Source organism: Bombina bombina, chromosome 1 (genome assembly GCF_027579735.1).
Source record: "Bombina bombina isolate aBomBom1 chromosome 1, aBomBom1.pri, whole genome shotgun sequence".
Classification (NCBI taxonomy): Eukaryota; Metazoa; Chordata; class Amphibia; order Anura; family Bombinatoridae; genus Bombina; species Bombina bombina.
Genome location: NC_069499.1, coordinates 280,939,780 through 280,966,255, shown reverse-complemented (window position 1 = coordinate 280,966,255; position 26,476 = coordinate 280,939,780).

Sequence of the window (26,476 nt, the reverse complement as noted above, 5' to 3'; positions counted from 1 at the left end):
ATGAATATGAAGGTTATAGTGGAGATACCTTGTTGGGGAGTCACAAAAATAAAATAGCGAAAGGGACCGCTACAGGGGAACAGGCCACAACATTTGGGAGCCAGGTTAACGTCTACCGGTCAGACCCAAAGGTCAAAATCAGCAGGGTAATAATCGGACACTAAACAGCACAACACAGGGGATGTTTACTAGGGGATAAAGCTTTACCGGCACTAGTTCTGTATGGAGACATCCTGGGTGGTTATATTCGTATCCTCTGCTATGGTGTCAGATCCTATTCTGGTTTTACAGGAGGTCAAACTACCATGAGGTAAGATGTTTGTTGAGGCATAGGTTTCCCTTATCACCTCCATTCCACCTAACTCCCTAGACAGAGTTTGCTGGCAGTCCGGGATCCCAGCAGAACAGTGGCAGAATCCGCATTAGTTCAGGCCACCATGCTGGCAGGGTCCGCATCCCCCGATCTCCAGGGCGCTGGGAGGAAAGTCTAGTCAGCGTGGTCAGGCTAGAGAGCATGGCGCTTTGCATCCAGGTTGGGAATGGAATCACGGTGCCATGTCTCTCGCCTTGCAGGGTATACTCTAAGATATGGGGCCTGAACACCTCAACTTTGTGCGTGTAGAAGTGGGCTCTAAAACTTCTGTTACGGGTCCAGTTCCAAGTATAGATAAGGAAGGGCAGCCAGCATCGATCACTACCTGCTGTAAAGCTGAATCTGGGCCCGTAAAGACGGCAAATGTCTCTCCTTGCTCCATCAGGGTAACGCTGCTTACCTTCTGCGTAGCATAGAGGGAGGCAGTCTCGCCATTAACTGCTGTGATGTAGCCCCTAGTGTTAGCGTCGCGAGTGCCAGACAGGTCAGCACCAGACCCCATCTTTTCACCTTCTCCATTAGCATATGTTGAACGCGTTACACAGGAGGTTTCTCTCTGGGTAGTGCCATGAGTCGTCAACTGGGGGATGAGTGTACTTGCATTTTCCTGGCTGGGTGGGCTGATAATACCACTAAAGCACTTATCGAGTAACATATGAAGGCTTTGGAAGTGTTCGTCTAACATACATAGCAGGGTTTCTTCTAGAATCTGTGACTCCATTTTTAGGCAAAGCTGTCCAGTTGCAATTGAACTGGTTTGATGACCCAGGGACCTGGGGGGGTATATATGTAGCTTTAACTACAACAGCGTTAAGACAAGAAGGCCTCACAACCTCATGGCTAGTCGTAGTGCAGTCTGCTGAGGAACATAGGTAGGTCTGTTTTGTGTCAGAAATCTCCAGACTCCTCTTGAACAACACAAGATGAAGTGGCTTATGTTTTCCAAGCAAAAAGTATACTAAATAAATAACTAAAAAAGAATAGATCAAGATCAGGAGCTCTTCACACACACGTCCTAGCGCAACAGCTATAGGCTCCGCCCCTAGTGTTAGGATTTTTTAATCTTTTTTGGGTGTTTTTTTTTTTTAGTTTAGGGTTTGGGCTTTTAGTAAAGAAGCTAAATGCCCTTTCCAGGGAAATGCCAAAGAGCTAAATGCCATTTTAAGGGCAATACCTATACAAATGACCTTTTCAAGGCAATGGTTAGATTAGGGTTTTTTAGGTAGTTGTTTTTATTTTGTGGGTTTGGGGGGGTGGGGGTTTGTAATGTTAGTGGGATATTGTATTTTTTCTCAGGTAAAAGAGCTGTTTAACTTAGGGCAATGCTCTACAAAAGACCCTTTTAAGGGCTATTGGTAGTTTATTATGGATAAGGTTTTTTATTTTGGGGTGGGTATTTTTTAAATGGGTATTAGAATAGGAATAATTATTATTATTTTTGATAATTTGTTTGTTATTTTGTGTAATGTTTTTTTCATTTTGGGGTGGGTTTTTATTTTTAGATTAGGAGTTGGGCATTTCATAAAAGAGCTGAATGCTTTTTTAAGGGCAATGCCCATACAAATGCCCTTTTCAGGGCTATGGGTAGATAAGGTTTTACTTTATTTTTATTTTTTGGGTTTGGGGGGTGGGGGTTTGTATACTGTTAGGGGGTGTTTGTTTTTGTTTTGTAGCAAAAGAGCTGTTAACTTGAGGGTAATGCCCTACAAAATGCCCTTTTAAGGGCCCACAAAAAGGCCCTTTTAAGGGCCCTTGGTAGTTTACTATAGATTAGGCTTTTTATTTTGGGGTGGGTTTTTTATTTTTTAAAAGGGTATTAGAATAGGAATACATTTAATTATTTTCGATAATTTCGTTTGTTATTTTTTGCAATGTTAGGTTTTTTATTTTTTGTAATTTTAGTGTTTTTTATTTTTTGTAATGGTAGTTTTAATTTTGTAATGTTAGGTTTTAGCGTAAGGCAGCTTAGGTTTTATTTCACAGGTAAGTTTGTATTTATTTAAACTAGGTAGTTAGTGAATAGTTAATAACTATTTACTAACTAGTCTACCTAGTTAAAATAAATACAAACTTACCTGTGAAATAAAGTAGCTAGCTTAAGTTTTATTTCACAGGTAAGCATGTATTTAGTTTTAAATAGGTATTATTTAGTTAATAATTGTAACTTTAATGTAGCTCTATTTTAATTATGTTAAAGTTAAGGGGTGTTAGGTTTAGGGTTAGGGTTATGTTAGGGTTATGGTTACGGTTAGGTTTAGGGGTTAATAGTTTAATTTAGGTTGTTGCGATGTGGGGGGCTGGTGGTTTAGGGGTTAATAGATTTATTTAGTGGTAGTGATGTGGAGGCCAGAGGTTAATAACTTTATTTAGTTGCGGCGATGTCGGGGAGTGGCAGAATAGGGGTTAACAGATTTTTTATAGTGTGGGTGATGTTGGGGTGCAGTGGAATATGGGTTGTGACAACCAGGGTTAACCAACCCTGCGCCTGTCACTTGTTTGGCACCAAAAGGGTTATCAGACCCCTTCTACTGTCACTAATCGGTCACAATCTAGCCATGCCAGGCAAGCTTGTGATGTAGTTCAGTGGGTGCAAGGGTTAACCACACTCTCTAGTCTGTACTAGACTTAAAAGAAATGCCCAAAACTCAGCTTTAATGCTACCCACACTAAATTAAAAATGATATCTAGCTGCCACCACTTAAGATTATATGATATAGGAAATCTTAAGGAAGCCTCAGATTTACACATTAACCCTCAGAATACAATTTAGCAAAAAAATAACCTACTATACCGTCTTATAACTACCAGTCTCTTTCAGTAATGTGGTTCAAATATTAGACAAAGGCCAAAGCTTAATAAATGAATGATTTATTATGCCAAAAATTATTATGCACAATGCACTATTAATAAAAAGTTGTTATAAGTAAAATTACACACAAGCAATCAGTTTTTTTAAAAAAAAAAAAGGAGAAAAAGCTGATTTTATACTTTACTAGTCTCAATATCTGTGCCAGGGAGATGGCATGAAGCAATGGGTCCTTACTACGTTCGTAACATGCCTCCCTTGTAAGAATGACAATTTCATTGTTAAAACACAGGATTCTTATACATATTTTCCAGAGATCAATTTGCCTGACCCCACCCTCTTTGCAGGGGCTGGGAAGCACCCTATCTTTTACGACAGTCAATAAACTCTAAGTCTTTGCCTGAAATCAGAGAACACATTATAATTTCTGCTAGATACATCCATTTTCATATAAGCAGAAAGGCAATCTCTTAGTTACATTGTGAGAATCAGTTTGATACCAAATATGACAGGGTTGTCATATTTCTCTTCATCTAATGTCATAACCTGTTTTAAACACACATATTACATTGTACCAATGTCATTTTCTTGACCTCATCAGGATCTGGGGAGAGGGCACTGCTTATTTTCTCTGGAACCGACACTTTTATGGGCTTGCTGCCTCAATGACTATACAATAACAGTTATTCAAGTGGAACAATTTATAATGGGGTCTAGTTTTATCACAAAAAACAAACAACATAAACACAGGACACAGTTCTTCTTGAAAAAACAAATATTTTTAGCTCACCAACTAAAGAGACTTAACCACTTGGCAGCTAAATCATGAGGTATTCGTGGTACCTCCCCCAAACAAGAGACGCAAAGGGAGGTGGCCACAAGCCACTCCAGCTGCGTATTAAAGGGAGCTTCCCCTTTCTGTGATAACGCTATTGCCAGACAAATAGCACATAGCAGTTTTGCCATCATGATGCCCTCCATTTAAAAATGACATGCCAGTTGCTCTACCCCGCTGAATGAATATATTGCAGGGACCCTCCCATGCAGCCTGTAGCTTGTTCTGCCTCATGGGTGTTAGTAAAAGAACATAAAGAGATAACAATCTACCCAGATCAGTACCCAGTAAAACATCATTAGGAATATTTTCAGATACCCCCACATTTCTTAAACCTCTCCCCACTCCCCAATCAAGATATACACGTGCCATAGGCACTGCAAGTTGTATTCCCCCAATCCCTTTAACTTCTACAGTCCTGCCAGGAATAATGTCCTTAGAGCTCACCAGCCCTGGATGTACAAAAGTCACTGAGGCACCTGTTTCCCAGAGTCCAAGTATTACCTTAGTTCAGACAAGCACAGGTTGCAAGTTCTCCTGGTTGCTTTCCTTTAGACGTGTAACAAACAAAACAGATGCTGGTACTTCTGAGGAATTAGCCCCTCCAGCTGATTGCACAAAGTTAATCTTCTCTGGGCAATTGGAGCTTATGTGGCCTACTTTGTTGCAAGCAAAACACTTGCGTGTATCGCCCTGCCCAGGTGCAGCACTCACACCTCCTTTCCCAGAGGGAACAGACATGTTAAAAAAGACACAACAGACTTTGTGAAGGGGAGTCGTGGAGCAGCTCCTTTCCAGGTGGATGCCCCCTTAACAAATTATTTTCTCCCATTCACTGGTGACCTGTTGGCTGTGTAAAAATCTGCCAGCTCACCCTCTTCCAATGATGTTTTGGGTTTATGATCCAAACCCCATTCTTGGACTTCTGCTGGGCACAGCTGCACAAATTGCTCCTTCACCATTAGATCTTCCAGCTCTTCTATAGTGGCAATCTTTAGCCCTCTGATCCACTGGTTAAAGGCTGCCATCAGGTTTCCAACAACTGCAGTATAGCTCTCTGATGAACCCTTCTGCAGAGAATGGAATTTCTTCCTGTACACCTCAGGAGTTATATTATACCTTCTCTGAAGTGCAGCTTTGATGGCATCATAGTCCTGATCAAACTCTGGGGGTAGTTCAGCAAAAGCCTCCAGTGCAGGACTTTCAGAACAGGGGTAAGATACTTGGCCCACTGCTCCCTTTGCAGCTGAAACTGTCTGCAAACTTTTTCAAAGCAACACAGGAATACATCCACATCACAATCTTTCTCCAGAGTGAGAAAATTGTATGCCCACACTCTGAGAACAGAAGAGTTGCTAGGTTCACTAACAACAGGTGAGACAGTTCCTCTCTCCAACCATGTAAGCTTTAGCTGATACTCTCTCGCAGCCTATCATTCAGCAGCCTGTTTTTCAGTTTCCCTAGCAGCCTGTCTCTCAGCTGCATCTACAGCAGCCTGTCTCTCAGCTGCTTCCCTAGCAGCCTGTCTCTCAGCTGCTTCCATAGCACCTTTCTCTCAGCTGCTTCCCTAGCAGCCTGTCTCTCAGCTGCAGCAGTCTGTCTCTCATAAAATTTTGTAATCAGTTCCATGCGCAAACTTGCTTCCGCTGAGCCCATTTGTTTCAGAACAGTTTGCAAATAACAGTCCAATGGATCCCCAGATCCTGATGAATCACTGCCCACAACTGCAGACACCTTTCCTGAGGCTTCAACTGGTGTGGCCTGGCTGCTATCATATTCAAAAAGAGCTTGAATTAGTCCATATTTGTTCTTTCCACAGGATGGGATATCTCGCTCCTGGCATAACAGTGTCAACATTTCCTTGGTCTGTTGCTGGTATGTCTCCATAGTAAAAATAAAATAGAAAAGAAAAACAGAATAGGGAAGGGGACTGTTTACAATGTGTGACTATATAATGCACTGAGTTTTAGTCTTTGGAAATTGTTAGAAAAACAATTTCTTTTAGTACCGGGATTTTCACACTAGCAAATCCACAAGCTCTAAAATCTAATACAAAAAATTATCTACACCGCTGCCCACCAGCCAGTCACTTGTTTGGCACCGAAAGGGTTTTCAGACCCCTTCTACTGTCACAAATCGGTCACAATCTAGCCACGCCAGGCAAGCTTGTGATGTAGTTCAGTTGGTGCAAGGGTTAACCATACTCTCTAGTCTGTACTAGACTTAAAATAAATGCTCAAAACTCCCCTTTAATGACACCCACACTAAACTAAAAATGATATCTAGCTACCACCACTTAAGATTATATGATATGGGAAATCTTAAGGAAACCCCAGATTTACACATTAACCCTCAGAATACAATTTAGCAAAAAAATAACCTACTATACCGTCTTATAACTACCAGTCTCTTTCAGTAATGTGGTTCAAATATTAGACAAAGGCCAAAGCTTAATAAAAGAATGATTTATTATGCCAAAAATTATTATGCACAATGCACTATTAATAAAAAGTTGTTATAAGTAAAATTACACACAAGCAATCAGTTTTTTTTTTTAAAAAAAAGGAGAAAAAGCTGATTTTATACTTTACTAGTCTCAATATCTGTGCCAGGGAGATGGCATGAAGCAATGGGTCCTTACTACGTTCGTAACATGCCTCCCTTGTAAGAATGACAATTTCATTGTTAAAACACAGGATTCTTATACATATTTTCCAGAGATCAATTTGCCTGACCCCACCCTCTTTGCAGGGGCTGGGAAGCACCCTATCTTTTACGACAGTCAATAAACTCTAAGTCTTTGCCTGAAATCAGAGAACACATTATAATTTCTGCTAGATACATCCATTTTCATATAAGCAGAAAGGCAATCTCTTAGTTACATTGTGAGAATCAGTTTGATACCAAATATGACAGGGTTGTCATATTTCTCTTCATCTAATGTCATAACCTGTTTTAAACACACATATTACATTGTACCAATGTCATTTTCTTGACCTCATCAGGATCTGGGGAGAGGGCACTGCTTATTTTCTCTGGAACCGACACTTTTATGGGCTTGCTGCCTCAATGACTATACAATAACAGTTATTCAAGTGGAACAATTTATAATGGGGTCTAGTTTTATCACAAAAAACAAACAACATAAACACAGGACACAGTTCTTCTTGAAAAAACAAATATTTTTAGCTCACCAACTAAAGAGACTTAACCACTTGGCAGCTAAATCATGAGGTATTCGTGGTACCTCCCCCAAACAAGAGACGCAAAGGGAGGTGGCCACAAGCCACTCCAGCTGCGTATTAAAGGGAGCTTCCCCTTTCTGTGATAACGCTATTGCCAGACAAATAGCACATAGCAGTTTTGCCATCATGATGCCCTCCATTTAAAAATGACATGCCAGTTGCTCTACCCCGCTGAATGAATATATTGCAGGGACCCTCCCATGCAGCCTGTAGCTTGTTCTGCCTCATGGGTGTTAGTAAAAGAACATAAAGAGATAACAATCTACCCAGATCAGTACCCAGTAAAACATCATTAGGAATATTTTCAGATACCCCCACATTTCTTAAACCTCTCCCCACTCCCCAATCAAGATATACACGTGCCATAGGCACTGCAAGTTGTATTCCCCCAATCCCTTTAACTGCTACAGTCCTGCCAGGAATAATGTCCTTAGAGCTCACCAGCCCTGGATGTACAAAAGTCACTGAGGCACCTGTTTCCCAGAGTCCAAGTATTACCTTAGTTCAGACAAGCACAGGTTGCAAGTTCTCCTGGTTGCTTTCCTTTAGACGTGTAACAAACAAAACAGATGCTGGTACTTCTGAGGAATTAGCCCCTCCAGCTGATTGCACAAAGTTAATCTTCTCTGGGCAATTGGAGCTTATGTGGCCTACTTTGTTGCAAGCAAAACACTTGCGTGTATCGCCCTGCCCAGGTGCAGCACTCACACCTCCTTTCCCAGAGGGAACAGACATGTTAAAAAAGACACAACAGACTTTGTGAAGGGGAGTCGTGGAGCAGCTCCTTTCCAGGTGGATGCCCACTTAACAAATTATTTTCTCCCATTCACTGGTGACCTGTTGGCTGTGTAAAAATCTGCCAGCTCACCCTCTTCCAATGATGTTTTGGGTTTATGATCCAAACCCCATTCTTGGACTTCTGCTGGGCACAGCTGCACAAATTGCTCCTTCACCATTAGATCTTCCAGCTCTTCTATAGTGGCAATCTTTAGCCCTCTGATCCACTGGTTAAAGGCTGCCATCAGGTTTCCAACAACTGCAGTATAGCTCTCTGATGAACCCTTCTGCAGAGAATGGAATTTCTTCCTGTACACCTCAGGAGTTATATTATACCTTCTCTGAAGTGCAGCTTTGATGGCATCATAGTCCTGATCAAACTCTGGGGGTAGTTCAGCAAAAGCCTCCAGTGCAGGACTTTCAGAACAGGGGTAAGATACTTGGCCCACTGCTCCCTTTGCAGCTGAAACTGTCTGCAAACTTTTTCAAAGCAACACAGGAATACATCCACATCACAATCTTTCTCCAGAGTGAGAAAATTGTATGCCCACACTCTGAGAACAGAAGAGTTGCTAGGTTCACTAACAACAGGTGAGACAGTTCCTCTCTCCAACCATGTAAGCTGTAGCTGATACTCTCTCGCAGCCTGTCATTCAGCAGCCTGTCTTTCAGTTTCCCTAGCAGCCTGTCTCTCAGCTGCATCTACAGCAGCCTGTCTCTCAGCTGCTTCCCTAGCAGCCTGTCTCTCAGCTGCTTCCATAGCACCTTTCTCTCAGCTGCTTCCCTAGCAGCCTGTCTCTCAGCTGCAGCAGTCTGTCTCTCATAAAATTTTGTAATCAGTTCCATGCGCAAACTTGCTTCCGCTGAGCCCATTTGTTTCAGAACAGTTTGCAAATAACAGTCCAATGGATCCCCAGATCCTGATGAATCACTGCCCACAACTGCAGACACCTTTCCTGAGGCTTCAACTGGTGTGGCCTGGCTGCTATCATATTCAAAAAGAGCTTGAATTAGTCCATATTTGTTCTTTCCACAGGATGGGATATCTCGCTCCTGGCATAACAGTGTCAACATTTCCTTGGTCTGTTGCTGGTATGTATCCATAGTAAAAATAAAATAGAAAAGAAAAACAGAATAGGGAAGGGGACTGTTTACAATGTGTGACTATATAATGCACTGAGTTTTAGTCTTTGGAAATTGTTAGAAAAACAATTTCTTTTAGTACCGGGATTTTCACACTAGCAAATCCACAAGCTCTAAAATCTAATACAAAAAATTATCTACACCGCTGCCCACCAGCCAGTTACTTGTTTGGCACCGAAAGGGTTTTCAGACCCCTTCTACTGTCACAAATCGGTCACAATCTAGCCACGCCAGGCAAGCTTGTGATGTAGTTCAGTTGGTGCAAGGGTTAACCATACTCTCTAGTCTGTACTAGACTTAAAATAAATGCTCAAAACTCCCCTTTAATGACACCCACACTAAACTAAAAATGATATCTAGCTACCACCACTTAAGATTATATGATATGGGAAATCTTAAGGAAACCCCAGATTTACACATTAACCCTCAGAATACAATTTAGCAAAAAAATAACCTACTATACCGTCTTATAACTACCAGTCTCTTTCAGTAATGTGGTTCAAATATTAGACAAAGGCCAAAGCTTAATAAAAGAATGATTTATTATGCCAAAAATTATTATGCACAATGCACTATTAATAAAAAGTTGTTATAAGTAAAATTACACACAAGCAATCAGTTTTTTTTTAAAAAAAAAGGAGAAAAAGCTGATTTTATACTTTACTAGTCTCAATATCTGTGCCAGGGAGATGGCATGAAGCAATGGGTCCTTACTACGTTCGTAACATGCCTCCCTTGTAAGAATGACAATTTCATTGTTAAAACACAGGATTCTTATACATATTTTCCAGAGATCAATTTGCCTGACCCCACCCTCTTTGCAGGGGCTGGGAAGCACCCTATCTTTTACGACAGTCAATAAACTCTAAGTCTTTGCCTGAAATCAGAGAACACATTATAATTTCTGCTAGATACATCCATTTTCATATAAGCAGAAAGGCAATCTCTTAGTTACATTGTGAGAATCAGTTTGATACCAAATATGACAGGGTTGTCATATTTCTCTTCATCTAATGTCATAACCTGTTTTAAACACACATATTACATTGTACCAATGTCATTTTCTTGACCTCATCAGGATCTGGGGAGAGGGCACTGCTTATTTTCTCTGGAACCGACACTTTTATGGGCTTGCTGCCTCAATGACTATACAATAACAGTTATTCAAGTGGAACAATTTATAATGGGGTCTAGTTTTATCACAAAAAACAAACAACATAAACACAGGACACAGTTCTTCTTGAAAAAACAAATATTTTTAGCTCACCAACTAAAGAGACTTAACCACTTGGCAGCTAAATCATGAGGTATTCGTGGTACCTCCCCCAAACAAGAGACGCAAAGGGAGGTGGCCACAAGCCACTCCAGCTGCGTATTAAAGGGAGCTTCCCCTTTCTGTGATAACGCTATTGCCAGACAAATAGCACATAGCAGTTTTGCCATCATGATGCCCTCCATTTAAAAATGACATGCCAGTTGCTCTACCCCGCTGAATGAATATATTGCAGGGACCCTCCCATGCAGCCTGTAGCTTGTTCTGCCTCATGGGTGTTAGTAAAAGAACATAAAGAGATAACAATCTACCCAGATCAGTACCCAGTAAAACATCATTAGGAATATTTTCAGATACCCCCACATTTCTTAAACCTCTCCCCACTCCCCAATCAAGATATACACGTGCCATAGGCACTGCAAGTTGTATTCCCCCAATCCCTTTAACTGCTACAGTCCTGCCAGGAATAATGTCCTTAGAGCTCACCAGCCCTGGATGTACAAAAGTCACTGAGGCACCTGTTTCCCAGAGTCCAAGTATTACCTTAGTTCAGACAAGCACAGGTTGCAAGTTCTCCTGGTTGCTTTCCTTTAGACGTGTAACAAACAAAACAGATGCTGGTACTTCTGAGGAATTAGCCCCTCCAGCTGATTGCACAAAGTTAATCTTCTCTGGGCAATTGGAGCTTATGTGGCCTACTTTGTTGCAAGCAAAACACTTGCGTGTATCGCCCTGCCAAGGTGCAGCACTCACACCTCCTTTCCCAGAGGGAACAGACATGTTAAAAAAGACACAACAGACTTTGTGAAGGGGAGTCGTGGAGCAGCTCCTTTCCAGGTGTAAGGTTTTGTCTTTCAGCCATCTACTAACTATACTGTTCCTTTAAGAAATTGCCTCTCAATCACATGTCCACCCTATTTAAGCCACACCTATGACATTCATTCCTTGCTTAGTATTGAAGTTAACACAAAAATATCATAGCCTTGATTTTTGTGAACGCTGTTCACTTACTTACTGCTGCAACTATTCCTGCAACTTTAAATCTGATGACCTGATTTTCCTCTGTGAGCCGTTCCACTCATCTTACCTTGCTACCACTTTAGCCATCAAACTTACAAGGATTTCTCCGGCTATTTGGAAGCCGCTGCTGTCTGAACCCTGTACCGCTCTTGATTCCACCCTCAGCGCTACTACGGAGCTCCGCAACTATCGCGGTGACGTCACACGCCGGCTGCTCTCCCGCTCCACGAACTACTACTACCCGCTCCTCGGAACTAACTGTAAGTTTGCAAACTATTCTTCTGCCTCGCAATACCAGTTGTCTTTCAACAATCTTGCCTTAGTTATTCCTGCAAACTGTGTTATGAGAATAGCCTGTGTTCTGATTTTGTTGGCATATATCCAGATTTTAGCCTTATCGCTCACTACCAATTGTGCTTACCTTAATGTGGTTTATTCTATATAACATGTTACCTTATAACAATGTTATACCCCATTACATTGCTTTACAGTTAAATATATATATATATATATCATTCTTACATGTAAGATTCTATTTATTTCTCCACAATTCCTACCTAAGGAACACTTAGCACTTATCTTCCCTGCAGTCATCAGTGTATCCACTTTAACAGACTGCCATAGGGTTTATACTGCTAATCTCTTCCTAAACATTAAATACAGCCTGCTGATATATGAAACCCACCTTCACACACCCTGTGACTATTGTGGTTTTCAGTATCTTCTTGCTACATTCAAATATACTGTTGCCTGTTTTTTATCTCAGCAGTTGTGATTCAACTAGCCTATTTAAAACACTATCTTTATTTTAGATACTCCTTAAAGGCAGTGTGACAGAATACTAAGCCTTAACAACTATGGATCCAGCTGAGATTAACACTCATATACAGGCTTTGACTCAAAGGGTAGATTTGCTAACCAATGGTCTTAACACATTGAAAATAGAGAATGATAATCTCAAGGCATACATTAGGGATGTGGTCGACAAAAGAACACCTATAGTTGAACCCCAGGTCAGCCCCCCTGATTGTTTCCATGGTGACAGATCTCTCTACAGAGAGTTTAAAAATGCATGCCTGTTAATGTTTGCTTTAAGACCTCATACCTACCCAAATGATAGAATCAGAGTACTCACAACCATATCTTACCTAAGAGGTGAACCCCGTACATGGGCAAACTCTTATTTTGAGAATAATGAAGAGATATTAAACTCCTTGGATAATTTTTTTGCCGCAATGGGTCAATTGTATGAGGATCCATACAAACAGCTTACAGCTGAAAACGCCATGCGGGGCCTTAGACAAAAGAAAAGAGTAGTCGAAGACTACATCACAGAGTTTAAAAAATGGGCTAAGGACTCGCAGTGGAACAATCTCTCCCTTAGGAATCAGTTCAGACTAGGGCTATCTGATGGAATAAAGGATGAGTTATCACGCACAGACATACCAAATACCCTAGAAGAGCTCATGTCCCTCAGCATTACAATAGACAGACGCCTCAGGGAGAGGCACCAAGAAAAGTCAGGGCATGAATCTTATCCTAGGAAAGCCGCTTACACCACACATACTCCATCTACTTCAAAGAGCACCCCTGAACCTATGGACATAGCCTTCATCAAGGGTCCTCTGACCCCTCAAGAAAAACTCAGACGACGCTCTAACAACTTATGCCTATACTGCGCCTCAGAAGAGCACACTGTTAAAGACTGCCCATCCCTCCTGAGACAAAACAAGGGTAAGAAATTATCAGACTATTATTGTTGTACTACTCAGCACAATTCGGTTGCTTACATAAAAATCCCTCTTTTGTTGCAGTGGGAACAACTTCGTCTTCACACCACCGCGATAATTGATTCCGGTGCTACAGCATCATATATAGATAAGGATTTTACCACTGTAAATAAAATACCACTGATGCAGAAACAGTCTCCTGTGTTCTTGAGAGGTATAGACGGGAAAAACATATCTTCTGGGCCTGTAGAATGTCATACAATACCCTTACTTGTTGTCACTCAAGATCAGCATAGGGAATATGTTTCTTTCGATGTAATTTGCTCTCCAGTCTCTCCGGTAGTACTTGGGATGCAATGGTTACGTACACATAACCCACAGATAGACTGGTTCAACTCAACACTTACCTACAACTCTACATATTGCCAATATACTTGTCTTCCCTCTCCTATCTTACAAACTTCTGTCTCTCCAGATATACCACCCATACCTGAGGTTTATAAAGACTTTGCTGATGTTTTCAGTAAAACAGAGGCAGAGAGTCTGCCTCCACACAGGAAATATGATTGTCCCATTGAGATACTCCCTGGGTCAGAGATCCCTATCGGGCACATATTTCCTCTATCTAACACTGAACTCATTCACCTAAAAACCTATCTAGATGAGAACCTTAAAAAAGGTTTTATCCGTCCATCCACCTCACCGGCAGGGGCCGGTATATTCTTTGTTAAGAATAAAGACGGTACCCTTAGACCCATAGTCGATTACCGTCAGTTGAATAATATTACGGTTAAGAACCGCTACCCTCTACCCCTTATACCAGAATTAATTGAGAGATTGGAGGGAGCCAGGTTTTTCACAAAATTGGATCTAAGGGGTGCATACAACCTTCTCCGAATAAGATCTGGGGACGAATGGCTGACTGCGTTTCGAACTCGATATGGCTTATTCGAATACGTAGTCATGCCATTCGGGTTGTGTAATGCGCCTGCTGCTTTTCAGCACTTAATAAATGATCTATTTAGAGATCTTCTTGATGTATACATTGTCATATATCTTGATGATATTCTCATTTATTTCGAAAACGTTGGAACAACACATACTTCATGTGAGACAGGTTCTATCTCGGCTTAGAAGCAATTTCCTATATGCAAAAGCCGAAAAGTGTGTCTTCAATTCACAGTCCATATCTTTCCTTGGATATGAAATATCCCCTACTGGAATTTGTATGGAGAATAAAAAGATTGATGCTGTCTTGAACTGGCCTACCCCAAAAACAAAACGCCAAGTACAATGTTTTATGGGTTTCGCAAACTTCTACCGCAAGTTTATTAAAGATTTCTCGAAGTTAGCTATCCCTTTAACCACACTCACTAAAGCCAATATTCCATTCAGGTGGACACAAGATTCCCAGTCAGCTTTTGATACACTCAAACAGAAATTCACCTCTGCACCCATTCTTCGTTTTCCTAACCCAAATCTCCAATTTATACTAGAAGTTGACGCTTCCAACTTCGCAATTGGAGCAGTATTGTCTCAAAGAGACGATCTAAACAAACCTCTACACCCAGTAGCTTATTACTCCAGGACATTAAATACTTCTGAACGAAATTACCCTATCGGTGAGAAAGAATTACTCGCAATAAAGTTATCCCTGGAACATTGGCGTCATCTTTTAGAGGGCACACCATATCCCACTCTCATTTACACAGATCACCGTAACCTTCAATACTTGAAAAGTACTAGAACACTTACCTCTCGACAAGTCCGATGGAATTTGTTTTTTTCACGGTTTAATTTCCTCATTTCATATCGTCCCTCAGAAAAAAACCAGAAAGCTGATGCTTTATCTCGCATTCCATCGGAGACATTGTCTTTACCCTCTGAACAAAGTATCATACCTTCACAAAACTTTCTTTGTTTCACTTACGATACCTTACCCATTGTCCGTAAAGAGCAACAGAAAGATGATACAAAACCTCTAGAGCTACTTCGGTTGAATTCAGATGGTTGTTATTATCATGGCTCCCGCTTATACATTCCGCCTATACTTCGATCATCATTTCTCAAGTCAATACACGATTCCCCGCTCGCGGGTCACCCCGGAACAAAGAAAACCCTGGTTTTAGCAACAAGATCCTTCTGGTGGCCAAAAATGACTACCGATGTTACTCAACATGTCCTCACCTGTACCATTTGTACCGTTTCAAAAAGGAAAAAACAACCTCCATATGGACTTCTGTTACCTCTACCAACTCCAAAGAGACCCTGGTCAGAGATAGCTCTCGATTTTATTGTCGATCTACCTCTCTCTTCAAAGAACAACACTATTATGGTAGTAGTAGATCTTTTCACAAAGATGTGCCACTTTGTTCCATACAATAAGCTACCCACTTCAATAGAAACTGTACATCTTCTCATCTCTAATGTTGTCAAGCTACACGGACTGCCAAAGACTATTTTGAGTGATAGAGGTACTCAGTTCTCCAGTAAACTCTGGTTAGAGTTCTGTATACTTTTTCACATCGACAGACGACTCACAACAGCCTACCATCCCCAGACAAACGGACAGACTGAACGCTGTAATCAATGGCTTGAACAGTTTTTAAGATCTTTTTGCTCCACCGAACAACATCTCTGGGCAGACCTATTACCTTATGCTGAATTTTGTTATAATAACACCCTACACACTACCACTAATCAAACTCCGTTCTACTCAAACTACGGTTTTCATCCAACTTTCCAATTATATCCATCTCACGACTCTTCTTCTCCTATCATCGCCGAGCTTTCTGATAGCATCTCCTCAAATTTCACTCGTATTGAATCTTCAATTGAGAACGCAAAGAAGATTTACAAACAGTACTATGATAGACGACGGACACCACCACCGAAATATGATGTCGGTGATTTGGTATGGCTCTCCACAAGGAATTTGAGAATGAACACTCCTTGCAAGAAATTGTCTCCACTTTATGTGGGTCCTTATCCTGTAGCTCATGTTGTCAACGAGAATGCTGTTCGTCTCACCTTACCCGATACTATGAAGATCCATCCAACATTTCATGTCTCTCTGCTTAAACCCTATCGTGCTGTGAGGGATTCTTCCACACCTACTTATCTGCCCCAGGTTTCTGTTGACCCAAATATGGAATATGAAGTCCGATCCATCAAGGATTCCCGAAGATTACATGGTGCTTTGCAATACCTGGTCAGTTGGAAGGGCTACCCATCGGATGATGACTCCTGGGAGCCCGCTGTTAATATTTCTGCACCCAGGTTAGTTTCTCGCTTTCATCAAAGACACCCTGACTCTCCTGGACCCTGAGCTCCGGAGACGCTCCCTTAAAGGGGGGATCCTGTAAGGTTTTGTCTTTCAGCCATCTACTAACTATACTGTTCCTTTAAGAAATTGCCTCTCAATCACATGTCCACCCTATTTAAGCCACACCTATGACATTCATTCCTTGCTTAGTATTGAAGTTAACACAAAAATATCATAGCCTTGATTTTTGTGAACGCTGTTCACTTACTTACTGCTGCAACTATTCCTGCAACTTTAAATCTGATGACCTGATTTTCCTCTGTGAGCCGTTCCACTCATCTTACCTTGCTACCACTTTAGCCATCAAACTTACAAGGATTTCTCCGGCTATTTGGAAGCCGCTGCTGTCTGAACCCTGTACCGCTCTTGATTCCACCCTCAGCGCTACTACGGAGCTCCGCAACTATCGCGGTGACGTCACACGCCGGCTGCTCTCCCGCTCCACGAACTACTACTACCCGCTCCTCGGAACTAACTGTAAGTTTGCAAACTATTCTTCTGCCTCGCAATACCAGTTGTCTTTCAACAATCTTGCCTTAGTTATTCCTGCAAACTGTGTTATGAGAATAGCCTGTGTTCTGATTTTGTTGGCATATATCCAGATTTTAGCCTTATCGCTCACTACCAATTGTGCTTACCTTAATGTGGTTTATTCTATATAACATGTTACCTTATAACAATGTTATACCCCATTACATTGCTTTACAGTTAAATATATATATATATATATCATTCTTACATGTAAGATTCTATTTATTTCTCCACAATTCCTACCTAAGGAACACTTAGCACTTATCTTCCCTGCAGTCATCAGTGTATCCACTTTAACAGACTGCCATAGGGTTTATACTGCTAATCTCTTCCTAAACATTAAATACAGCCTGCTGATATATGAAACCCACCTTCACACACCCTGTGACTATTGTGGTTTTCAGTATCTTCTTGCTACATTCAAATATACTGTTGCCTGTTTTTTATCTCAGCAGTTGTGATTCAACTAGCCTATTTAAAACACTATCTTTATTTTAGATACTCCTTAAAGGCAGTGTGACACCAGGTGGATGCCCCCTTAACAAATTATTTTCTCCCATTCACTGGTGACCTGTTGGCTGTGTAAAAATCTGCCAGCTCACCCTCTTCCAATGATGTTTTGGGTTTATGATCCAAACCCCATTCTTGGACTTCTGCTGGGCACAGCTGCACAAATTGCTCCTTCACCATTAGATCTTCCAGCTCTTCTATAGTGGCAATCTTTAGCCCTCTGATCCACTGGTTAAAGGCTGCCATCAGGTTTCCAACAACTGCAGTATAGCTCTCTGATGAACCCTTCTGCAGAGAATGGAATTTCTTCCTGTACACCTCAGGAGTTATATTATACCTTCTCTGAAGTGCAGCTTTGATGGCATCATAGTCCTGATCAAACTCTGGGGGTAGTTCAGCAAAAACCTCCAGTGCAGGACTTTCAGAACAGGGGTAAGATACTTGGCCCACTGCTCCCTTTGCAGCTGAAACTGTCTGCAAACTTTTTCAAAGCAACACAGGAATACATCCACATCACAATCTTTCTCCAGAGTGAGAAAATTGTATGCCCACACTCTGAGAACAGAAGAGTTGCTAGGTTCACTAACAACAGGTGAGACAGTTCCTCTCTCCAACCATGTAAGCTGTAGCTGATACTCTCTCGCAGCCTGTCATTCAGCAGCCTGTCTTTCAGTTTCCCTAGCAGCCTGTCTCTCAGCTGCATCTACAGCAGCCTGTCTCTCAGCTGCTTCCCTAGCAGCCTGTCTCTCAGCTGCTTCCATAGCACCTTTCTCTCAGCTGCTTCCCTAGCAGCCTGTCTCTCAGCTGCAGCAGTCTGTCTCTCATAAAATTTTGTAATCAGTTCCATGCGCAAACTTGCTTCCGCTGAGCCCATTTGTTTCAGAACAGTTTGCAAATAACAATCCAATGGATCCCCAGATCCTGATGAATCACTGCCCACAACTGCAGACACCTTTCCTGAGGCTTCAACTGGTGTGGCCTGGCTGCTATCATATTCAAAAAGAGCTTGAATTAGTCCATATTTGTTCTTTCCACAGGATGGGATATCTCGCTCCTGGCATAACAGTGTCAACATTTCCTTGGTCTGTTGCTGGTATGTCTCCATAGTAAAAATAAAATAGAAAAGAAAAACAGAATAGGGAAGGGGACTGTTTACAATGTGTGACTATATAATGCACTGAGTTTTAGTCTTTGGAAATTGTTAGAAAAACAATTTCTTTTAGTACCGGGATTTTCACACTAGCAAATCCACAAGCTCTAAAATCTAATACAAAAAATTATCTACACCGCTGCCCACCAGCCAGTCACTTGTTTGGCACCGAAAGGGTTTTCAGACCCCTTCTACTGTCACAAATCAGTCACAATCTAGCCACGCCAGGCAAGCTTGTGATGTAGTTCAGTTGGTGCAAGGGTTAACCATACTCTCTAGTCTGTACTAGACTTAAAATAAATGCTCAAAACTCCCCTTTAATGACACCCACACTAAACTAAAAATGATATCTAGCTACCACCACTTAAGATTATATGATATGGGAAATCTTAAGGAAACCCCAGATTTACACATTAACCCTCAGAATACAATTTAGCAAAACATAACCTACTATACCTTTCAGTAATGTGGTTCAAATATTAGACAAAGGCCAAAGCTTAATAAATGGATTATTTATTATGCCAAAAATTATTATGTACAATGCATTGCTAATAAAAAGTTGTTACAAGTAAAATTACACACAAGCAATCAGTTTTTAAATTAAAAAGGAGAAAAAGCAGATTTTATACTTTACTAGTCTCAATATCTGTGCCAGGGAGATGGCATGAAGCAATGGGTCCTTACTCTGTTAGTCACAGCCTACCTTGTAAGAATGACAATTTAATTGTTAAAACACAGGATTCTTATACATATTGTCCAGAGATCAAGTTGCCTTACCCCACCTTCTTTGCAGGGGCTGGGACGCCCCTATCTTTTATGACAGTCAACAAACTCTAAGTCTTTGCCTGAAATCAGAGAACACATTGTAATTTCTGCTAGATACATCCATTTTCATATAAGCAGATAGGCAATATCTTAGTTACATTCTGAGAATCAGTTTTATACCAAATATGACAGGGTTGTCATATTTCCCTTCATCTAATGTCATAACCTGTTTTAAACACACATCTTACATTGTACCAATGTCCTTTTATCGACCTCATCAGGATCTAGGGAGAGGGCACTGCTTATTGTCTATGGAACTGACACTTTTATGGGCTTGCTGCCTCAACGACTATACAATAACAGTTATTCAAGTGGAACTCTGAAACAATTTATAATGGGGTCTGGTTTTAGCACAAAAAAACAAACAACATAAACACAGAACAGTTCTCAAAAAAACAAATGTTTTTAGCTCACCAACTAAAGAGACTTGACCCCTTGGCAGCTAAATCATGAGGTATTCGTGACAGTGGTTAATAACTTTAGTACAGTGGCGGCGATATCGGTAGCGGCAGATTAGGGTTTTTTAGATTTATTTAGGTGGCGGCGATATCAGGAGTGTCAGATTAGGGGTTAATAACATTATGTAGGTGGCGGCAATGTCGGGGGCGGCAGATTAGGGGTGTTTAGACTTGAGGTTTAAACGTTACTTTTTTCTCCATAGACATCAATGGGGCTGCGTTACAGAGCTTTTCATTCCGCGCTTCAGGTGTTAGTTTTTTTTCAGACACCTTCTCCCCATTGATGTCTATGGGGAAAGCGTGCACAAGCACATCAAAACAGCGCTTGTATTTTGTGCGGTATGGAGCTCAACGCAACCTTATCGCATGCACAAGCCAGCTGTTCGAAAACTTGTAATAACTGTGCTATAGAGTGTTAAATAACGCAACTTTTGTTGCATTCGTTAAATTCCCTATAGCACGCATAACTTGTAATCTACCTGACTGTTTCCATTGAGTGCTAAACAGACGTGCAAACTCCTTAGCTCCTATAAGTAAATTGGAAAGTTTAAAATTGTATGTTCTATCCAAATCACGTACATTTATAGTGTAGTCTAATCAGAATTTAACATTCATGATTCAGATAGAGCATGCAATTTCAAGCAGCTTGTTAATTTACTCCTAGAGGCCCATTTATCATGCTCCAAATGGAGCTTGAAGGGTTGTGTTTCACAAAGACCGCTGCTCCATAACCCTGTCCGCCTGCTCTGATGAGGCGGATAGGAATCACCAAAATTCAACCCAATCGAGTACGATCAGGTTGATTGACACCCCCTGCTGGCGGCCGATTGCCCACGAGTCTGCAGGGGGTGGCATTGCACCAGTATTGAATACGGAGAGCTGCAATGCTGAATACGAATCAGGTCCGCAAGACCTATGATAAATAGGCCTCAGAGTACCAATTATTCTTCGTTCTCCTGCTATCTTTATTTGAAAAAACAAGAATATAAGCTTAATGTAGCCATTTCAAATAGAGATACAAAGAGAACGAAAAAAATTAATAATAGACGTAAATTAGAAAGTTGCTTAAAATTGTATGCTCTATCTGAATCATGAAAGTTTAATTTTGACTAGACTATCCCTTTAAGTCAGAGCTAAATGAGTAAATGTACTAATTTATTGCTGGAAAAAAAATGTAATTGCTCAACAATTTCAGAGTTTGTTAAGATTTTTAACCACTATTCAGGGCGATTTATCACTCTGATAAAGAGTGGTGAGAAATAAATAAAAGGTTAAAACAGTGTGCTATGAAATCTCACTTGAGTGCTTAAATGTTGTTGATTGTGAAAACAAATTATTGCCTGAAGTGTATGCAAACTTGAGAGTAGCAGACTGGTATATCCCCTAGGCCAGCACAGGTTTATAGCTATATAACAAAGCTAGCATGTGGAGGTCCTTATGAGGTCAGGTGGGTACATTTACAAAGGGGGATTATCCAGAGGATATGCCACTCAAGGAGGAGTGTGACCTGGTAAGGAGCACCAAGATTGGCCAGTGAGACCGGAGGAGTTTTCCTCAAGAATGGAAAAGAAGTGCTTAGGTTCACCAAAGAGTATGGGCTAATTATCAGGATACAATATGTAAGAAACTACCCACGTTACTCCAACAGACCACTTGCAATGGCCATTTAAGGAAAAGAGAAAGAGATCAAGTAAGTTGAACTCCATATATCTATCACTAGGTTTGCACTTAAGAGCTGCACAATTATTTGTGAAATGAAAAACACTGTTTAACATCAGTTAGGAGCTTTAGTAATTCAGTGAACCATATCTTCATATACTATTCTCATCAGAATAACCTGTTTGCGAGTTCAGCTCCAGTATAGACAATAAAGCCTCAACTATCTTCCAACTGATTACTCCTCAATGAATAAAACTCTCTTCACTATCAAGAATACCAGCATTATTTATACCATCAAAACATTACAGAACAAACAAAAAAATTAAACAGTCCACTCAAATATATGGAAAAAAGAAACATTGAAACAGTTAAAACACCTAAGAAATACTGGAAAAGATAAGTGAAGTGAGCCTCTAGAAAATTTAGATAATGATCTCACCTTTATAAGAAGTCCACTCTACAGCCTTATAATATTCTATGAATCTACCCCAGTGTATAACAGAAAGTATATACAGTTAGTTTTATATTCATTTTCAAGGTTTCCAAAAATAGAAATATAAGGTAAACTAATTTGCTAATCCAAGGATGCAAAGTATGGGGTCGAGGTGATTCTAGAACATACAATTTAAGGTGCAAAAGGTTGAAAGTAAAGCTTAATTTAAAAGATGCAGAGGTTGTAGGTGGGGGCCTTATCTTCTATTACAAATGATTAAACTTTACATTGTTTAATCTCCTTCTATACATCTCTCTTTGTTCTGCATACAGCACTTTACATGTAAAAAAGGTTATGGACATAAGATGTTGCATTAACAACTTCACCACAGTTTGTTGCTGTTGCATACTTTTAGATTGAAACACTAATGATTACTTATGTGTTTTAAATAATAGGTTACTTTGATTGACCGTGCAGATTTTTGTAAATCCATTTTGGTATAAGCTTTTCAACATCAAAAGAATCTTCCTCTTGATTTAAGAGTTTGCTCTAATATGACTGACAGTTCTTTCTTTCTGTCTTTTGTATGTATATTACAATCAACAAGAATCTATGAACTTTTTAGGCCTAGCTTAGCTTGGGACTTTTGGTTGAGATTCAAATCAAAAGTTGCTAAACCTTAAAATAATATTATGTTGTGTGCTGATCCTCATAGAAACTAAATAACATTTTATATTTGATCCTTTATAGAGTACTAGTCCTAAAGCCCGTTCACACGGGCCATTTTTTGCAGTACAACGGTCCCACCCCTTGCACTTTCTCCCTCCCCCTCTCTTTTGCTCTCTCTCTATCCCCCCCTCTCTTTGGCTCTCTCTCTCCCCCTCTCTTTTGAGCTCTCTCTCTCCCCCCTCTCTTTTGAGCTCTCTCCCCCCTCTCTTTTGCGCTCTCTCTCCCCCCTCTCTTTTGCGCTCTCTCTCTCCCTCCTCTCTTTTGCGCTCTCTCTCTCCCCCCTCTCTTTTGCGCTCTCTCTCTCCCTCTCTTTCTTGCTCTCTTCCCCATCTCTTTTGCGCTCTCTCACTCCCCCATCTATTTTGCACTCTCTCCCCCATCTCTTTTGCGCTTTCTCCCTCCTCTCTTTTGCGCTCTCTCTCTCCCCCCTCTTTTGCACTCTCTATCCCCCCTCTTTTGCGCTCTCTCCCCCCTTTCTTTTGCGCTCTCTCTCCCCCCTCTCTTTTGCGCTCTCTCCCCCCTCTCTTTTGCGCTCTCTCTCTCCCCTCTCTTTTGTGCTCTCTCTCCCCCCTCTCTTTTGTGCTCTCTTTCTCTCCCCCCTCTTTTGCTCTCTCTTTCCCCCTCTCTTTTGCTCTCTCTCTCTCTCCCCCTCTCTTTTGCTCTCTCTCTCTCCCCCCTCTATTTTGCGTGCTCTCTCTCCCCCCACTCTCTTTTGCGCGCTCTCTCTCCTAGAAAATAAAATATGACATATAAATTCTAAATGGAACAAAACTCTAATTAAATACTTAGGGGTCGATAATAGAAAGCTTGTTTTACAAATGATATGATGTAAAGTTGTTCGCAGTGGAGTGCGAATATAAAATCGTAATGATTGAAGGTGTTTGAATTTGATTGCATGTATATATTCGAAATGGATGTGTTTTCAACATTCGACATACGCTACGAATGTTTTTTTTGGTTTGCGTAATGTTATTTACCACTTCGTATGCGCAATTCTGTATTCGTAATTTATTTTGAAAGTGTTTATTGATTAATTTCCTTATCAACCTTGAACTTAGAAATTACAATGCATATATTATAAATATTAACTGTCAAAACTCATGTATTATTTTTGACTTCTGTTTATTTTGAAATAAAAAGAAAAATAATACAATAGTATTTATAAGTAAAGCAATGCAATTTAATTTTGAAATTTCAAATTAAAAATAATTATTAATCATGTGTTCCCTCACATTGGTGTTTACAGCAGGGTCCTGTGAAGAAAATTGAGATTCAATTATTTCATGTTCATATTCATAATCTACAACAATATCTAGATTATTTTCAATTGCTAAATTATGAAGCATACAACAATTTGCAGTCTTTGTTGGTTGATATTTCGATGCTCCTCCAGTTTTATCTATACAATGGAATCTACTCTTAAGAAGTCCAAATGTACATTCAATAGCTGATGTTGCTTTTGAGTGTGCGTCATTGAACTTCATTTCTTTTCTGTTTGCTGGTTTGGAGACAGGTGTGATTAACCATTTGTAACATGGGTATCCTGCATCTCCTGTTGGATGTATGATTTATGGTTAGTATTAAAAATAATTTATGGTATGTATTAAACAATTAAACATCTTAGTACATAACTTACCAAGTATCAAACCATTTCCACAAATTCCTGCAGTCATATCTTCATAAAGGAGGGATTGCTTCAGAATATAAGAATCATGTGCAATCCCTGGAAAAGCTGACAACAGAGAAATACTTTTGTATTTGTGGTCAAATACTGCTTGAGTGTTTAGAGAGTGCCACCCCTTTCTGATAAAATATGTTTCTGGATGATTAATTGGTGCACACATTTGTATGTGTGTGCAGTCACAGTATTTGGTATTCCATAATGTTCATCGAAATATTCCTTAAATATATTTTTCTCATTTTCATTAATTGGAAATGTAATAAATCTGTCGATATTCTTCTTGAAAACATCAATAACCTGGTTAAGAAATCTTGATAAAGCACTTTGTGACACACTTGTAATTGAAGTGGTGGTATGTTGGAAAGAACCTGTTCCCAAAAAATTAAATGTGGTCAATAATTTATCAATTCATGGTATTGCTCTATTTCTTCTTGTTCTAGGATCCAAATCGTCTTTAAATAATTAATAAAGGGTAATTATAACTGATTTATTAAATCAAAATCTTTAAAATACTATATCATCAGGCATGTCACTTAAAAATGGTCTTTCTCTGTAGGTTCTGGGCCTGTATGTGTCATTGTGGTTGTTGGTTCTGAAATTAATCCTTGAGATTGTTCATCATCATTTGCATTCAATGTTTCATTTATATTTGTATGATGTGTTATCAACCTCCTTCATTTCCTTTGAATTCTTCTATGTTGATATAGTGCATAATATATATATTCTGCCATCGGGAATTATAAATACAAAATCAAATTCTAACTAATATTTTTTTTTTAAGTTTCTAAATATTATTTTTCGAAATCATTTTCGTAAACTTACACTCGTAATTCGAATTTCCCACACATTTTTTAAAATTATGTCAAAATATTTATAGTTTAGCAATTGCTTATTCCGACGCTCTTTGATCACAACATTTTTTATCATTGCGCACTTTAAAATAAAGTTTTAAGGTGAAAACATATCCAATCATCCTTCTATATTTCGATATAAATATCATAAATTTATTTGTAAATTTATTCCTTTAAAACTTTTTTTGCAGGCCTATCATGACCCTAATATATCTCTCTCCTTCAGCCTGATTTGAATTATATCCTGCCCCAGAACTCCAAGAAAATATAAAGATTTTTACACTCAGCTGTTTCAATTGCCCTCTGCTAAATAACAGGTAGCCTTCTGGAAGACACAGGTAGCCTTCTGGAAGATCACAATATGTCTCCATTTCTGACAGCGACTCCCTCCCTCTCCCAGTCACGTGTGGTGTTCCCCAAGGTTCCATTCTCGGCCCCCTACTATTCACATTATTCATAAATGATCTGCCAAATGTCTGCAAATCCTCAACTGTACACATGTATGCAGACGACACAGTAATCTATGAAAACAAATCCTGCCACAGCTTGAGGCAGTGCTCCAAGACCAGTTCACAGAGGTAGAAAAGTGGATCTCAAAAAACAAACTCTTCCTAAACACTGACAAAACTGTCACAATGATCTTTGGAACAGGACCTAAATTACACAAACTACAAAATTCCCATCTACGCATCAAAACAAAATCAAATTGTACACTGACTGCAGTCAACTCTTTCAAATACTTGGGTATGTAGTTGGACCCCAATCTATCTTTTGGCCTCCACATATAAATAATTGCATCTATACTCTATCCAAAACTAGGTGCCCTGTACAGAAACAAATCCTGCCTCAGCCCTACAGTAAAGGAAAAGATTGTACAGCAAATGTTGATGCCAATCATGGATTATGGGGATGTAGTATATGCACCTGCACCGCAAACTCACCTTAATAAACTTAATACACTGTATAACTCGTTCTGCCGCTTTGTGCTACAATGTAACTACAGGACCCACCATTGTGACATGCTAAAAGAATTAAACTGTATGTCGCTGGAATCCAGACGCACCCTCCATCTTTCCAGCCTTGTGTTTAAGAGCTTTTCTGGGAAGCTCCCACCCTATCTGA